Here is a 19,175-nt window from a genome sequence, read left to right as displayed (position 1 = left end):
TAGGAAGTACTACATATTTCACGAAAATTATTACCAACAAAATGATCGAGTCTTCATACAATTAATGGATGCGAAAGAAAAATATCTGACCCTGTGGCTGCCGTCAATCATGTGCCCAGCTGATACTGTGCAATGGAGGCTGAAATGCCTACTCCCACTGATTGGCTGAATTGGTGCCGAAAAATACCATACCTTCCATATCTACTGGGGTGAGGTGATTAGTGTTTCGTTTAATATTGTGAGTAAATCCCGGTTAACTAAGGAATGCATCCGAGCGGCCAAACTTTCCATATCATCTACGGTTGTAAATTGGTGAAGTATGGGAAAATGTACCATTGTAAATTGGGGGTATGGTAAATTGGAAGAGCGGTAAACTGGTGAATAGTTGTGCAAGTACCATTGTAAATCGAGGGTATGGTAAATTCAAAGAGTGGTAAAATCCACTGTAGTTGCACGAGCACCATAATATATACGCTGTGTCGTCAACTTGATCCTTTCTGCTCCTATCCGAGCAAGAGTAAGTCAGCTGACCGAGTTGACGATGGAGCAAGAAGTCTTCTCCACTCCTCTCCTTTTCGAGCAAGAGTCAAAGTCTAAGTCACACGCGACGCACGCGTAATACCCACCCCTCCTCATATATATAGCCAATCCAAAGTTGGATGGAAGATAAGTTCGAAATTTCGGGAGCAAAACCATGGTGCGAATTATCTGCCTGCTGATACTATGTGATGGAGAGAGGGCCTACTCCCACGGATGGCTGAGTTGGTGCTAGAAAAGACCAGACCCTCAATGGACGAGGGTGAGTATATTAATGCCCTGTTTAATATTTTGAAGAAATCTCGGTTAATTATCGGAAGGCATCTGCCCCGCCAGAATGCTAATTTCTAGTGGGGAGTCAATTATGGTATTGGTTTACTTCCTCCATTACCTTGGATGGGCAGCAGAGCAAATTATGGAGTTGGTTACGGCATCTACATCGCATCCCCTATCTCACATCCTATCCCAGAGATTCGGCTATGCGTTCACGCTGAAAGTCAAGTCCGGCGCTAAGGCATTTTTTCAGCCGCACTACTAGCTCTTTCCGTTCAAGCTAGGTCCTTAAATAAGCAGTGTGCGCTGGGAGCTTAGATGCTTAGCTAATAATCCGGCTTCGTGGTATTTATCTTTCTCTCAAGCGTGTATGTAAGGTCTCTATGTTGTACATGCCATTAAGAGATTGCATCTTGAACACACGATTACTTAAGGAGTTGCCTACGGATTAACATGAATAATCATCGTATCGAATACTACTACCAATTTAGATGACTTTTCCGATATCATTAATGATTACTCCCACGGATTTTTCCCGATGACTATTACAATTTAGATGAATAAACATCGTATCGTATCGAATACTACTAACATGAATAAACATCGTATCAACGAGTAAAGAGTCAGAGTCTAAGTCGTCACACGCGACGCACGCGTTGGCTACATCCCTCCTCATATTTATAGCCAACCCAAAATTGGAGGGAAGATAGGTTCGAAATTTCGGGAGCAAAATCAAGGCGCAAATTATGTGCCTGCTGAGATACTGTGCGATGGAGGCTGAAATGCCTACTCCCACGGATTGGCTGAGTTGGTGCTCGAAAAGAACAGACCTTTCATACTTACTGGGGTGAGGAGATTAATGTTTCGTTTGCCAAACTTCCCATAATCAATTATGGAATTGGTGATGCACTTCCTCCGTTACCTGGGGTCAGAGCAAATTATGCAGTTGGATATGGCATCTACAACGTAGCTGCGCTAAGAATCTAAGATAGATTTCACAGATAAGTTGGGCGCTAATGATATACTATGCGATGGAGGCCATAGATGGCTGAGTTGGTGCTGGAAAAGACTACACGTATCATATCTACTGGGGTGAGGACATTAATGTCATGTTTAATATTGTGATGAAATCCCGGTTAATTATCGAAAGGCATCCGAGTGGCTGAGCGACCAGATGTTCCATATCTACTGGGCTAATTTCTTCTAGTGGGGGGGGGGGGGGGGGGTAATTATGGAATTGGTGATGTACTTCCTCTCTTACCTCCGATTTGGAAGATTTTTCCAATACCATCAATGATTGGTTTCCTAGTTTTTTCTTGAAGAGCATGACCGTCCCCTGCAGTATAGATTTTCTTTTCATATGTCTACCCAGAGGCAAAGACTTGGCCAAAAAAATACAAGGAGTTTAGGGAGGAAAGAAATGTACAAGAAAATATAAAAGCATTATGAAAGTATCTAGGTGAAAGTGAGCTAGATCCACTCCATGAGTATTTGCACCATCGCCGGCTTCACTCTATATTGATGTAGAAGAAGATCAATTTGGAACCGAACTCTCCACCTGCTCAAAGATGGTATTTGATTTTTTAAAATGAAGTCATTCCTTTCCTTCCATATGTTCCTTTCCTTTCCTCACTGCCACCATAGTTTCCATGGACTGCTGGGGAGTTCTATGAGAGCTCCAAGTTACATTGTAGTTAGCTAAAATATTTACAAATTGAACACAATATATTTTTAATCGATAGATTGTTTCTTTCGTTGGTATGTGCTGGTACAATATGTGCATCATAGAATTGAAGCTAGTTTTCAGCAAGAGATTGTGGCTTGAGCAATAAATCGAGATCACTCAAGCACATTCTCATCGACAACCGGAATCTGGGTCATGCTAATGATTGGACACAAACACATAACATTAAATGTTGTTATCTTGAATCTGGGCTAGTTAGATTCTCATTTCTCAAACTGTGACATACACACATCAGCTACCAATGCATGACACATATGTGCACTCCTTGTTCTACTACTACTGCTGCAGAGCAACCCAAAAAGCTAAACATGTTGCAAAACTACTAATTAGAGCTACACAAAACTGAACAAACATATTAACCTTAACATTTAACTAGTAAAAACAGCAACTAGTTGCAGGTGCTTGCCTTCGGGGGAAACATCAAAGTGATCAACGATTGTTCATCCCACCAGGCCGCAGCGGTTGTGAGCTTCCCACCCTATATAACTCTCGACACTAGCTTGGCAGATGATTGTGCGCGTTCCACGCACCGATACCTCGGTCTCATTCCATTTCTATCTCGGGCTCATTCCGTTGCTATCTGTGAAAGTTCAATTTCTTGCTCTCATGTTCAAGATGTCACCAAGGATGCACATGCTGCTAGGGTGGGCAAGGTTGTAGCTACATTTCACCATCGACCTAGACACACAGCAGCGTGTGCCCACCATTTTTCTCTTCCATCTCAGCTTTAGCAGGATCCTATCACACATGCGAAGAATATTATTAACCATGAAATTCAGAAACAACATGGCAAATATACATTTTTACAAAAAATGCATGTCTAAACATTCTCGCAATTGTGCAAAAGAAAAATGCACTAGTCATGCATGACTGGCCATTACCAGATTTGAAATGGAGTCCTATCATCTACTATTGTCTCTTATTACAACTAAACGTGTGATTGTGCATGATGTGCAATTACGTCATAAAAATTCGACACTCCAAAGCAAAGAGTACAAATCCAATTCCCGAAGCAACCATGAAAAATAAACATGCCTTTTGGTGAACCAAAGATACATTCCTTTTGGTGATCAATTCAGAGACAGATCCATAATATATATGTGTACATTAAATTTTAAAGATGTGACAACTTACTCTTGCATACACAAAGGATTAAAACTAAGTATGATAAGTATTGGGGCAATTGGTATGAGCCTGATCCCAGCAAAAAGGGGAAAGAGAAAGAGAACATCAACTTGATGATTTTCATTGCAGCATCACTTGACCCAAGGTAAAATAGGGTCATGTATGCTTCAATTGTTGAATCAGCTCAACCAAGTGAATTAGTGGAAACTGAAGCTGGTGGGGGGCCGTGCGAGCTTTATGAAATCTTTAATTGCCACAAAAATAAGGTTGAACACTGGTTCGTTTGAGATATCATTGTTGTTTATTTATTCACATGTGAGCTATTATAGGATTATTGATTCTTAAGCACCGATGTGAGAATAGAAGAAATCCTGACAAATTTTCTTTTTACAGAAGGGGCACATGACTGGACTGCGTCTAAAGTTGCCAGCAGGCTATAGCTTTTCTAGCCCTGCCAAAAAGCAAACGGTGCAAAATAGAATTAAGAAACGGTGGAATCATAAGCATCTAGTCCAGCCCATCCCAACCGAACATGAATTTCGGTGCTGCTTGGTCCAAATATATGACCAAACCGAAATACCGAGGCACCGATCGCTCGGTCACCAAATTTCACATGGACCAACCAGTGCCTATTTTTACACAATAAGACAAGTTACAGAATAAGACATGATTATCTGACAATTTAATTTTACCAAATCCTAGCACTCGGTTGAACCCCCAATGTGCATAAATGATCTAAAAAACTGTCGCAATAAATCTTTCCAAATAAATACTCATGCTACGGAACAATAGGCATGGATATGAAGGACATGGTTTGTTTCCAAATTACTTATGAAACTTACATAGAGAACCACATTACTCTTACGACAGTGGAACAAGGGTACATGACCCATCACCTTGGTTCTTCAAATAAGATATAACTCTCTATGATTCTCAGTAATCATATCTATCCCTTGATGCACTAACCAAGCTATTTTCATTTAAGAAAGAGTGCTACATCCAACACTGATACCAAAATCTTTACGAACATCTATGCAATCCCCCGTTTTATCATGTTATAGTACCGATATTTCAGAAATCATGAAGACAAGAGAACGTCCTAGGTACCAAGAAACCATCCTAAGTGGCAAGTATAAGAGAGAGCATGTCCTTTTAGCAATGTAAAGAGGACAGTCAGATATTAATCTAATTGCATTATAATGGGAAATCATGACTGGGAAGAATACATAAATTGTTGCCATTTGTAATAACTTAGCTCTACATGTTATTAAGTCTCTTGGTCAAGAAAATATAAATCCTTTAGTCCAACACAGACAAAGCTAAGAGACTACCTAACCTTTACCATGAAAGAAAAAAAACATTTTTGGATAAACATAACAGATGAAGAGGCAAATGGACAAAAAGTGCATCGAAATCTTGCTGAAAAGCCAAAGGAAACATAACTGACATGGCACATCAACAACATTAGATGATCACATATCATGATTGCACGCAGGTTAATTTTTTATATAGGTTATCATCACAGTTCTCGCAAAAACACATGCTTACAAACAACAAATATATTCAATATTGGTGGACAAATTAATGTTTTATTAAAACCAAAAGATGTTCAAGAAGTCCTTAGAATTGCAAAATGGCACTATAGCTGCGTCGAAACTGATCAGTTCCGAAAGATGATACGATTAAAAGGTTTTTATCACTGACAAGCATGAACATCTACACAGAAACACAAACACCAATCGCTAGAGTTACCTTAGCCCAAATACATCACAGGAACAACTATGATTCTAAGCGAGATCATCTTGTAACATCACATGCTATATGAGCTACCAACATGTCATGCTCCACAGTACTCGACTATGAGACACACAAATTTTGTGTCTAACAGAACATAGCAACATAACCAATATGCAGTTTTCACTCCAATAACAGGGGCAAGAACAACTGCATGAGTTAACTTAATAACCAGATTGATCTTGTTTGACCTCAGTGCTTTCTTCGTTTGCAAAAGGCAAGTTTTCACCCAAGATCGCACAAAAATCTGGAACAAAAGCAATGGAGGGCTCACCTTATGTTGAATCCTTGTTGAAGACGTAGCCGCTGTTGTACACATCTAGCAGATGACCACCTGCATAGCGGTATCACCGGCACGCGCATTCTGGAAACACCACTTGGTGCAGTCCAAAACCACCTTGGTGTACACGGAAATAGAAAGACTATAAAATTACACCAGAATATAAAAGGGGCAATTTCGGCTAATGAATAAAGCCATGCGCTGGTGCTAGATTTTCTTAACATCTACTTTTTGAACAAACAAACCAATTGGTGAATTAATAATCAAAAATCAAAAGAAAACAAATAGAATGCATATATTGAAGTTTAGCTTTTGCAGAAACATGTGTAGCTCTTTACAACCATTCATTAGCTGCAGCACCTCTAAGATTAGTGTTAGTTGCAGGAGTAAGGAAAATGCCAATGGCTTTGAAGGAGAAACAATGTTCATAAGAATAAGAACTAATAGCTGCTAAAATGAACAATGAATGGAGGTTACACATAAAACTTGTAGCTCACCATGTATTTTGCTTCAACCTATGCATGCAACACTCGATCGTCATCCTGCATCCCGCACACCGCAACCACATCCCGTACCTCGGGCGGCCCAGAGCTGACACTTGTACATACAATAAAAAAAAGAACATTCGACCGCTAGTATATTTAACTGGACTAAAAAATACACAGGAAAAACCAAGTCATCTGTACCATAGTTCTTTCCTAAAGCAAATCTTCTTGGCATAGTAATTAATCCATTAATATGGACTATAAAGTTAACAGGGTGAACAAGAAAACTTTGGTTGTCTTGTTATAATCATGTGCTTAACAGTAGTCACAATCATGCAAACTAGGACAGACTATCGCACAAAGATAGACTCTTCGGGAGGAATAAGCTCTCCCTGAAAGCACCCAACATGTGTCAGATACTCAGATTAGTAGAGAGATCAAGCAAACGCCAACTAATCACTCAAATGTCAAAATAAAATTTTGCTAGATTTTCAGCACTAACAGAATAGATTTCCAACTCATGACCAAGTCACAGCCACAAGTACTTCTAACAAGTGTATTGTAAATCTGATAACACTCATTTTCAGCACATAAGTTACATACTAATAGAGCCATTTTTGTCAAAAAATTGGCCCAGTTGAGATACGTCATATATGTCCAGGCCAAGGGAGTACTAGAGAAGTACGGACTAAGGAGTACCTTTTCGACCGCTAATGTGAACAATTGGCTTCCCAAACAGCCAAAACGTTCTCCAGATGTATACTATACAAATCATATACATAAATGTGATCTCACTACAAAACATCAACACGACCATGTTAATTCTGCTACGAGTGGCTTCACGTGGCTGAATCGATTAGGTGTTACAATCACCACCACACAATCCTGAAAATATCATAATTAAATACAAAATTAGTTCTGAAAATGAGGTGCCTCAGTTACATTATTTCATCTCCAAAGATGCTAAATATCAAGTAGCAACAAGAACAACAACATAGTTTGACCTGTCTTAGATGGAGCTTAGGCCCCTGAATTACATGCCACCGAATAATTTCACCGCCCAGCAACAAAGGAACGTCCAATATAATTCACGTGTGAGAGATAACTCCTAAGTCAGCACAAGAAGTCAGGTGTGGTTTCCAACAAACAGAGGAAAATGATAAATATGTTAGTAAAATGTCACATACTTCAAATATACCGCCGAAGGAGCATAGTTAATGAATTTTTTTAACCAGCAACTCATTCTTAAATGCACGTCACCAAACACGTACCTGAGTTGACAATGGCTTCAAAATGTCAATGTTACCAAAAATGAAAAAGAGTATAATTAGCAAACAAGGAAAAACTGGGTCAAATACTTGTATTCAGTATTTATATAATTATGGAAAGCCATAACTCAAGCATAACTAGTGGCATCCTAACAATTTTATGATGCAGAAATATATTTATCACAAGCATAAATGTGGTACATCAAATCCTAGGTTTTTCCCAAAATCTAAGCACATGTGTGCGTCAAGAATCATGAACTGTAAAGGCAGACTAACTATTCAGAACCATGCCCTTTGTAAAAGGCAGCTCGTTTTACCATAGATTGTAAAATAATCCAGAACAAAAGTGATGGAGGTGCTCACCTTATGCTCGTTCTTGTTGACGCCGTAGTCGCTGCTGCACACATCAGGCCAACGAGGACAAGGGGCAGTGTCAACGGGCACGAGCCTACTTGAGCGCGTCCTTGAAATAAAATTTCTATGCATATAGTTAATCATTACTGCAGATTCAAAGATTATCATACCATACCATGGGCCTGGGTGTTTCTTCCTCTCACAGACCGGTACCCTCGCGCCGGCGTGGCTGATATTGAGTTAGTTTGTAATAAAAAAGATTCTGATACGCGACCAGCCCTCCCAATACTTGGATCTTCGAAGACCTATGGTGGACGATTCAATCGGGGAAGGTGCTAGTGATCAAAACGTCTCCAGATTGAATAAGTCAGAATAAGGAGCTAAACACCTAAATATATGATAGTGATATATAACAGAATATCAAAATCTACTTTGGTTTCCTTTCCCCTCATAAATAGTGATGCATGTAAGTGCAGGTTGATGCATGCCCATCCCCTGGCATTGTCCACGAGAAATACATCATAATAAGCCAAAAATAGTTACAACACAAGTCCTACATAACACGGCGAGAACAAAACAAAAGACTACATAGTCACACAAGTGCAAGGAATCGAGTGATGGGAGGACCAAGAGCACAAGAGATACAAAGGGCAGAGACGGTCGAATAAGACTTAGGTGCGGCGTACTAATAATAATAATAATAATAATAATAATAATAATATTCCCTTAAGCATTGCGCAAAGGAATGCGCAAATAAGCATAGCCCATATGTTGGTTTATTCCAATCAACACGGAAAGTGAAAGAAAAGAAATCATATCCTAACTCTAATTTCGGTAATCTCTAATGATTGCGTTGGGACAAACACCAATTGATGTATTCGTTGTCGTCCGCTCGATGCCTGCGCTGATGACGGCCGCGGCCACCATACATACGTGGTGGTGGTGCATACATCCCTTGTGCGTCGTACTGATCGTAGCCCTCCTCCTCGTCTCCCCATGCGTTGTTCACCAGATCGTCCTGCGCCAGAACCGAGCTAACAATCTGCGTGACGCCCACGTCGCAGCGGACCACGATGCTGTCGTCGCGGACCAGGTGCTCGCGCCTCTCCGGATCCTCCTTCTTGATGAACTCCTCGTGGCCGCACCCTGGCCCCTGCTCCTCCGCGCCGCCGTTGTTCAACGTGGCCACCGCCCTGGTGTTGCCGTTAGGGTAGTGGTTGACCACGGGGACGCCGGTGAAGGATCCCTTCTCGGCGGGGAGCTCGTAGGCGGGGTTGCCGCTGTCGTCAAGCAGGCTGAACTTGTACCGCGCCTGGAGGGGCTGCGGGTGGCTGCTGGCGAGCTGGAGGTAGACGGAGATGGCGTTGTGATCCGCCGAGGCCGTTGGGGTAGTAATCGGCCGCGCCAGCTGTGGCCGCCGACGGTGAACGGGTGGGAGGAGAGCTTCTGGCCGGGGAGGACCGTCTTGGTATGCGCGTAGCCGTCGATGCGCAGAAGGTGGAACCCGTTCGCCTCCTTGGCCACCACCCTCGTGGCCGACCGGGACAGACCACCATTGCCGGCGGCGGACATGATCGACGTACGAGATGGTTTTGCTGGTCGAGAAAAAGTTGGGGGTTGAGCGCAATGAGATGCTGGTATTACAACGGCGTTTATCGATGCAGATCGAGTATATATGATACCTTGCAGGTCGGTTTGCTCATCTTTTTTCGAAACTTGGTCGGTTAATTTGGTCTTCAACTGCAGACCGGGAATTGTGTTCGATCGATCAGGACTAGGGCTAGGCTTAAACGAAAGGAAACCACATCGACCTGGCGCGTCTTAATTGGTCTGCCCGACGAAAGGTCAGACTTGCCCGACCAAAGGCGTGATTCGTACGTACGGCGTCGCGGCGGGTTTGACTGATTCGCGTCGCGCAAGGCACTACCCGCGCGGTTCCACCACAAGGCGCATCCTTGGTTCGGACGCGCGTGCCGGCCAGCTGGAAATGGAATTAATGAAATCAGAAGAAGCGCGCGTCACGGCGAGGAGACGTTCCTTCCAAATATCGAGCGAGCGGCCGGCCGGGGCTCGCGCCCGCGCGGGAATTACATTGACGTGCTTGTCTCGTCGCCATGTAAACATTGCTAGTTAATCAACAAACAAAAATGGAATTTGTTGATTGTTAAGCAAATCAAACCGCTCTCGTCCTCGTCCAAGCAAATAAACAAGGCCGGTATTCAACGTACACTTGATGATGAATTACGTACCGGCCGGCTTAAAACCAGTACCCAGTATTTCTCTTCTTTCAAAAGAGACGACGGATTGATCGATACGAAAAAGCAGGTATGCAAATAAGAGCATCGAAAAAAAAAAACTGTAGGGATCGAAAAGAATAGACAGGTCACATCTTGAGCAAAAACCATGGATCCATCGATGAGATTGGTGGATATATTACCTGATTAATACCCACTCTCCGCGCGCGGACGGGATCAGATCAACAACCATGAACTCGGCTAGCTGCCCAAGATCGAGATCCATCACGACGACGACAGAGTGTCCTCTCTCCTCTCCTCTCCTCTCCGAGCAAGAGTCAAAGTCTAAGTCGTCACACACGACGCACGCGTTGGCTACACCCCTCCTCATATTTATAGACTGTGAGATGGCCAAGGTCGAGTAGTTTTCGTTCGAATTCTGAAAAAAAAAACTTGGCGCCAACTTTGCCGCTACTTTTTTTTGTCTCTCTACGACTGATGATTGCTAGATAGGAAATCGATGGCTCAGATGAAAATTGCCACGGATCGCTGACCTGACTTAGTAAAGAAAACAAATCAATGTAGGCGTGCATGCAATCCGGGCCTAATTACGATATGTCCATATTAACTGCAGGCCTCCCGATTCTCCTCCCACCCTTTTAACTGTTTTGCACTAATCACTCCATATTTCCAGGAGCATGCAACCTCTCCCATGTTTGTGCCCAATCAAAATAGGATAACACTTGAAGTACTACATATTTCATGAAAATTATTACCAACAAAATGTTCGAGTCTTCATACAATTAATGGATGCGGAAGAAAAATATCTGACCCTGTGGCTGCCGTCAATCATTTGCCCCGCTGATACTGTGCAATGGAGGCTGAAATGCCTACTCCCACTGATTGGCTGAATTGGTGCCGAAAAATACCACACCTTCCATATCTACTGGGGTGAGGTGATTAGTGTTTCATTTAATATTGTGAGTAAATCCCGGTTAACTAAGGAATGCATCCGAGCTGCCAAACTTTCCATATCTACGGTTGTAAATTGGTGAAGTATGGGAAAATGTACCATTGTAAATTGGGGGTATGGTAAATTGGAAGAGCGGTAAACTGGTGAATAGTTGTACGAGTACCATTGTAAATCGAGGGTATGGTAAATTCAAAGAGTGGTAAAATCCACCGTAGTTGCACGAGCACCATAATATATACGCTGTGTCGTCAACTTGATCCTTTTTGCTCCTATCCGAGCAAGAGTAAGTCAGCTGACCGAGTTGACGATGGAGCAAGGCGTCCTCTCCACTCCTCTCCTTTTCGAGCAAGAGTCAATGTTTAAGTCACACGCGACGCACGCGTAATACCCACCCCTCCTCATATATATAGCCAATCCAAGTTGGATGGAAGATAAGTTTGAAATTTCGGGAGCAAAACCAGGGTGCGAATTATCTGATACTATGTGATGGAGAGAGGGCCTACTCCCACGGATGGCTGAGTTGGTGCTAGAAAAGACCAGACCCTCAATGGACGAGGGTGAGTATATTAATGCCCCATTTAATATTTTGAAGAAATCTCGGTTAATTATCGGAAGGCATCTGCCCCGCCAGAATGCTAATTTCTAGTGGGGAGTCAATTATGGAATTGGTGTACTTCCTCCATTACCTTGGATGGGCGCCAGAGCAAATTATGGAGTTGGTTACGGCATCTACATCGCAACCCCTATCTAACATCCTATCCCGGAGATTCGGCTATGCGTTCACGCTGAAAGTCAAGTCCGGCGCTAAGGCATTTTTTCAGCCGCACTACTAGCTCTTTCCGTTCAAGCTAGGTCCTTAAATAAGCAGTGTGCGCTGGGAGGTTAGATGCTTAGCTAATAACCCGGCTTCGTGGTATTTATCTTTCTCTCAAGCGTGTATGTAAGGTCTCTATGTTGTACATGCCATTAAGAGATTGCATCTTGAACAAACGATTACTTAAGGAGTTGCCTATGGATTAACATGAATAATCATCGTATCGAATACTACTACCAATTTAGATGACTTTTCCAATATCATTAATGATTACTCCCACGGATTTTTCCGATGACTTTTACAATTTAGATGAATAAACATCGTATCGTATCGAATACTACTAACATGAATAAACATCGTATCGGAAGATTTTTAAAAATGAAGTCATTCCTTTCCTTCCATATGTTCCTCTCTTACCTCCGATTTGGAAGATTTTTCCAATACCATCAATGATTGGTTTCCTAGTTTTTTTCTTGAAGAGCATGACCGTCCCTGCGATATAGATTTTCTTTTCATATGTCTACCCAGAGGCAAAGACTTGGTCAAAAAAATACAAGGAGTTTAGGGAGGAAAGAAATGTACAAGAAATTATAAAAGCATTACGAAAGTATCTAGGTGAAAGTGAGCTAGATCCACTCCATGAGTATTTGCACCATCGCCGGCTTCACTCTATATTGATGTAGAAGAAGACCACTTTGGAACCGAACTCTCCAACTGCTCAAAGATGGTATTTGATTTTTAAAAATGAAGTCATTCCTTTCCTTCCATATGTTCCTTTCCTTTCCTCACTGCCGCCATAGTTTCCATGGACTGTGCTGGGGAGTTCTATGAGAGCTCCAAGTTACATTTGTAGTTAGCTAAAATATTTACAAATTGAACACAATATATATTTAATCGATAGATTGTTTCTTTCGTTGGTATGTGCTAGTACAATATGTGCATCATAGAATTGAAGCTAGTTTTCAGCAAGAGATTGTGGCTTGAGCAATAAATCGAGATCACTCAAGCACATTCTCTTCGACAACCGGAATCTGGGTCATGCTAATCATTGGACACAAACACATAACATTAAATGTTGTTATCTTGAATCTGGGCTAGTTTTTTTCGATAAAGGGAATATATTAATATCAAGAAGATACCAATTACATCCAGCCTCTGCAACAACGCACCACCCTAATGGCACTACGGATGCACACAGCCAAAAACAAGAAAAGAAAACTAAGAAATAAAAGTCCCGCTACAGTATCTCGGGCCTAACAACAGCAATACATCCACCGCCAAGACAACACTTGAATTACAGACTAGTCCCCGCTCTCAAAACAAATGCCTCCACCAAGGACATTGCCAGGCACAACCAATTAAGGCCAGACCTTGGGTTTTCACCCTGAAAGGTAGGACTCTGCACTTCACATGTGTTGTCGCCCCCACTATTCATACCGCTGCTGTGAAGCCCGAAACACCAAGCAAGTCCCTCAACATCGCAAAGACTTGAACCTCCCTTAGCTAGTCCTCCCCTCTGGCCTTCATGAAATTCTCTTCTTCCGACTTTCATCATGGATCCATAGTCACTTGATGTCAATCAAAGAAAAAGAGCTTCGCGCCGCTCCCTCCAGAACCAATCGGTCGGAATAAAAACATGGGTGCGCACGACCGAATACCTGCGATCCGACAAACTCCAGGAAAAAGCACGGTTACATTCATCGGCGGAGCCTTCCGGAACTCAACAATCCGGCCAGATCACGAGTCCAGGCCTCCGGTAGGTCCTCCTCTTCACGCAAGAGAGGCCCTAGGACCGCCGCCTTTATTCAGGTCGGACCCCCACGTCGGCGACCATCCCGAGCTGGCCACTCCAACCCACCACCGGCGACACCGACGCCGGCTTCCAAGCTCCTCCATCATGCCGCCGAAAAGCGGTGATAGATCGATGGATCCACCACCACCAACCGCAGGCCGACCCTCTCCGACGAAGAAGATGACCACCTCCACCGTCGTACCCAAGGCTGCTGCCCCGGGTGACCTCGTGGCGCGAGAGAAACCCGAGATCGCCTCCACACACGGCCGAGAGGCGGGGGGGGGGGGGAAAGTGGCGCAGATCATGGCCTGGCCGCTGCCCGCCACCAGCCCCTCCGGCGTGTTGCGGTGAAGATCCAGCGGAAGGCAAGGGGCTGCCGCTTCGGCCGTCGCGCAGAGGTCTGGCCGCCGCCGCCCATCACCAAATCCGACCGGCCGCAGCGAGCGTCGAGGGATCCCGGTCGCCGTCCCAGCGCGGCAACAAGGAGAGGCCGCCACCGCCGCCACGCCCCGCGACCTTTGCCCGGAGGCGCTACCGGCGGCGGCGGCAGCGGTGGGGTGTGTTTAGGGTTTGGGAGGGTTGCGGGAGGAGGGGGTGCGGGAGGAGGGAATCTGGGCTAGTTAGATTCTCATTTCTCAAACTGTGACATACACACATCAGCTACCAATGCATGACACATATGTGCACTCCTTGTTCTACTACTACTGAGCAACCCAGAAAGCTAAACATGTTGCAAAACTACTAATTAGAGCTACACAAAACTGAACAAACATATTAACCTTAATATTTAACTAGTAAAAACAGCAACTAGTTTCAGGTGCTTGCCTTCGGGGAAAACATCAAAGTGATCAACGATTGTTCATCCCACCAGGCCGCAGTAGTTGTGAGCTTCCCACCCTATATAACTCTCGACACTAGCTTGGCAGATGATTGTGCGTGTTCCACGCACCGATACCTCGGTCTCATTCCGTTGTTATCTGTGAAAGTTCAATTTCTTGCTCTCCTGTTCAAGAGGTCACCAAGGATGCACATGCTGCTAGGGTGGGCAAGGTTGTAGCTACATTTCACCATCGACCTAGACACACAGCAGCGTGTGCCCACCATTTTTCTCTTCCATCTCAGCTTTAGCAGGATCCTATCACACATGCGAAGAATATTATTAAACATGAAATTCAGAAACAACATGGAAAATATACATTTTTACGAAAAATGCATGTCTAAACATTCTCGCAATTGTGCAAAAGAAAAATGCACTAGTCATGCATGACTGGCCATTACCAGATTTGAAATGGAGGCCTATCATCTACTATTGTCTCTTATTACAACTAAACGTGTGATTGTGCATGATGTGCAATTACATCATAAAAATTCAACACTCCAAAGCAAAGAGTACAAATCCAATTCCCGAAGCAAACATGAAAAATAAACATGCCTTTTGGTGAACCAAAGATACATTCCTTTTGGTGATCAATTCAGAGACAGATCCATAATATATATGTGTACATTAAATTTTAAAGATGTGACAACTTACTCTTGCATACACAAAGGATTAAAACTAAGTATGATAAGTATTGGGGCAATTGGTATGAGCCTGATCCCAGCAAAAAGGGGAAAGAGAAAGAGAACATCAACTTGATGATTTTCATTGCAGCATCACTTGACCCAAGGTAAAATAGGGTCATGTATGCTTCAATTGTTGAATCAGCTCAACCAAGTGAATTAGTGAAAACTGAAGCTGGTGGGGGCCGTGCGAGCTTTATGAAATCTTTAACTGCCACAAAAATGAGGTTGAACACTGGTTCGTTTGAGATATCATTGTTGTTTATTTATTCACATGTGAGCTATTATAGGATTATTGATTCTTAAGCACCGATGTGAGAATAGAAGAAATCCTGACAAATTTTCTTTTTACACAAGGGACACGTGACTGAATTGCGTCTAAAGTTGCCAGCAGGCTATAGCTTTTCTAGCCCTGCCAAAAAGCAAACGTTGCAAAATAGAATTAAGAAACGGTGGAATCATAAGCATCTAGTCCAGCCCATCCCAACCTAACATGAATTTCGGTGCTGCTTGGTCCAAATAGATGACCAAACCGAAATACCGAGGCACCGATCGCTCGGTCACCAAATTTCACATGGACCAACCGGTGCCTATTTTTACAGAATAAGACAAGTTACAGAATAAGACATGATTATCTGAATAAGACAAGTTACCAAATCCTAGCACTCGGTTGAACCCCCAATGTGCATAAATGATCTAAAAACTGTCGCAATAAATCTTTCCAAATAAATACTCATGCTAAGGAACAATAGGCATGGATATGAAGGACATGGTTTGTTTCCAAATTACTTATGAAACTGACATAGAGAACCACATTACTCTTACGACAGTGGAACAAGGGTACATGACCCATCACCTTGGTTCTTCAAATAAGATATAACTCTCCATGATTCTCAGTAATCATATCTATCCCTTAATGCAGTAACCATGCTATTTTCTTTTCAGCAAGAGTGCTACATCCAAAACTGATACCAAAATCTTTACGAACATCTATGCAATCCCCCGTTTTATCATGTTATAGTACCGATATTTCAGAAATCATGAAGACAAGAGAACGTCCTAGGTACCAAGAAACCATCCTAAGTGGCAAGTATAAGAGAGAGCATGTCCTTTTAGCAATGTAAAGAGGATAGTCAGATATTAATCTAATTGCATTATAATGGGAAATCATGACTGGGAAGAATACATAAATTGTTGCCATTTATAATAACTTAGCTCTACATGTTATTAAGTCTCTTGGTCAAGAAAATATAAATCGTTTAGTCCAACACAGACAAAGCTAAGAGACTACATAACCTTTACCATGAAAGAAAAAAACATTTTTGGATAAACATAACAGATGAAGAGACAAATGGACAAAAAGTGCATCGAAATCTTGCTAAAAAGCCAAAGGAAACATAACTGACATGGCACATCAACAACATTAGATGATCACATATCATGATTGCACGCAGGTTAATTTTTTATATAGGTTATCATCACAGTTCTGTTCACGCAAAAACACATGCTTACAAACAACAAGATCCACAAAATATATTCAATATTGGTGGACAAATTAATGTTTTATGAAAACCAAAAAGATGTTCAAGAAGTCCTTAGAATTGCAAAATGGCACTATAGCTGCGTCGAAACTGATCAGTTCCGAAAGATGATACGATTAAAAGGTTTTTATCACTGACAAGCATGAACATCTACACAGAAACACAAACACCAATCGCTAGAGTTACCTTAGCCAAAATACATCGAAGGAACAACTATGATTCTAAGCGAGATCATCTTGTAACATCACATGCTATATGAGCTACCAACATGTCATGCTCCACAGTCCTCGACTCTGAGACACACAAATTTTGTGTCTAACAGAACAGAGCAACATAACCAATATGCAGTTTTCACTCCAATAACAGGGGCAAGAACAACTGCATGAGTTAACTTAATAACCAGATTGATCTTGTTTGACCTCAGTGCTTTCTTCGTTTGCAAAAGGCAAGTTTTCACCCAAGATCGCACAAAAATCTGGAACAAAAGCGATGGAGGGCTCACCTTATGTTGAATCCTTGTTGAAGACGTAGCCGCTGTTGTACACATCTGGCAGATGACCACCTGCATAGCGGTATCACCGGCGCGCGCATTCTGGAAACACCACTTGGTGCAGTCCAAAACCACCTTGGTGTACACGCAAATAGAAAGACTATAAAATTACACCAGAATACAAAAGGGGCAATTTCGGCTAATGAATAAAGCCATGCGCTGGTGCTAGATTTTCTTGACATCTACTTTTGAACAAAGAAACCAATTGGTGAATTAATAATCAAAAATCAAAAGAAAACAAATAGAATGCATATATTGAAGTTTAGCTTTTGTAGAAACATGCATGTGTAGCTCTTTACAACCATTCATTAGCTGCAGCACCTCTTAAGATTAGTGTTAGCTGCAGGAGTAAGGAAAATGCCAATGGCTTTGAAGGAGAAAGAATGTTCATAAGAATAAGAACTAATAGCTGCTAAAATGAACAATGAATGGAGGTTACACATAAAACTTGTAGCTCACCATGTATTTTGCTTCAACCTATGCAGGCAGCACTCGATCGTCATCCTGCATCCCGCACACCGCAACCACATCCCGCACCTCGGGCGGCCCAGAGCTGACACTTGTACATACAATAAAAAAGAACATTCGACCACTAGTATATTTAACTGGACTAAAAATACACAGGAAAAACCAAGTCATCTGTACCATAGTTCTTTCCTAAAGCAAATTTTCATGGCATAGTAATTAATCCATTAATATGGACTATAAAGTTAACAGGGTGAACAAGAAAACTTTGGTTGTCTTGTTATAATCATGTGCTTAACAGTAGTCACAATCATGCAAACTAGGACAGACTATCGCACAAAGATAGACTCTTCAGGAGGAATAAGCTCTCCCTGAAAGCACCCAACATGTGTCAGATACTCAGATTAGTAGAGAGATCAAGCAAACGCCAACTAATCACTCAAATGTCAAAATAAAATTTTGCTAGATTTTCAGCACTAACAGAATAGATTTCCAACTCATGACCAAGTCACAGCCACAAGTACTTCTAACAAGTGTATTGTAAATCTGATAACACTCATTTTCAGCACATAAGTTACATACTAATAGAGCCATTTTTGTCAAAAAATTGGACCAGTTGAGATACGTCATATATGTCCAGGCCAAGGGAGTACTAGAGAAGTACGGACTGAGTACCTTTTCAACCGCTAATGTGAACAATTGGCTTCCCAAACAGCCAAAACGTTCTCCAGATGTGTACTATACAAATCATATACATAAATGTGATCTCACTACAAAACATCAACACGACCATGTTAATTCTGCTACGAGTGGTTTCACGTGGCTGAATCGATTAGGTGTTACAATCACCACCATACAATCCTGAAAATATCATAATTAAATACAAAATTAGTTCTGAAAATGAGGTGCCTCAGATACATTACTTCATCTCCAAAGATGCTAAATATCAAGTAGCAACAAGAACAACAACATAGTTTGACCTGTCTTAGATGGAGCTTAGGCCCCTGAATTACATGCCACCAAATAATTTCACCCCCAGCAACAAAGGAACGTCCAATATAATTCACGTGTGAGAGATAACTCCTAAGTCAGCACAACAAGTCAGGTGTGGTTTTCAACAAACAGAGGAAAATGATAAATATGTTAGTAAAAAGTCACGTACTTCAAATATACCGCCGAAGGAGCATAGTTAATGAATTTTTTTAACCAACAACTCATTCTTAAATGCACGTCACCAAACACGTACCTGAGTTGACAATGGCTTCAAAATGTCAATGTTACCAAAAAAGAAAAAGAGTATAATTAGCAACAAGGAAAAACTGGGTCAAATACTTGTATTCAGTATTTATATAATTATGGAAAGCCATAACTCAACCATAACTAGTG

Source organism: Lolium rigidum, chromosome 4 (genome assembly GCF_022539505.1).
Source record: "Lolium rigidum isolate FL_2022 chromosome 4, APGP_CSIRO_Lrig_0.1, whole genome shotgun sequence".
Taxonomy (NCBI): domain Eukaryota; kingdom Viridiplantae; phylum Streptophyta; class Magnoliopsida; order Poales; family Poaceae; genus Lolium; species Lolium rigidum.
The sequence above is the reverse complement of the archived record's forward strand: the minus strand, read 5'-3'. Positions refer to the sequence as shown.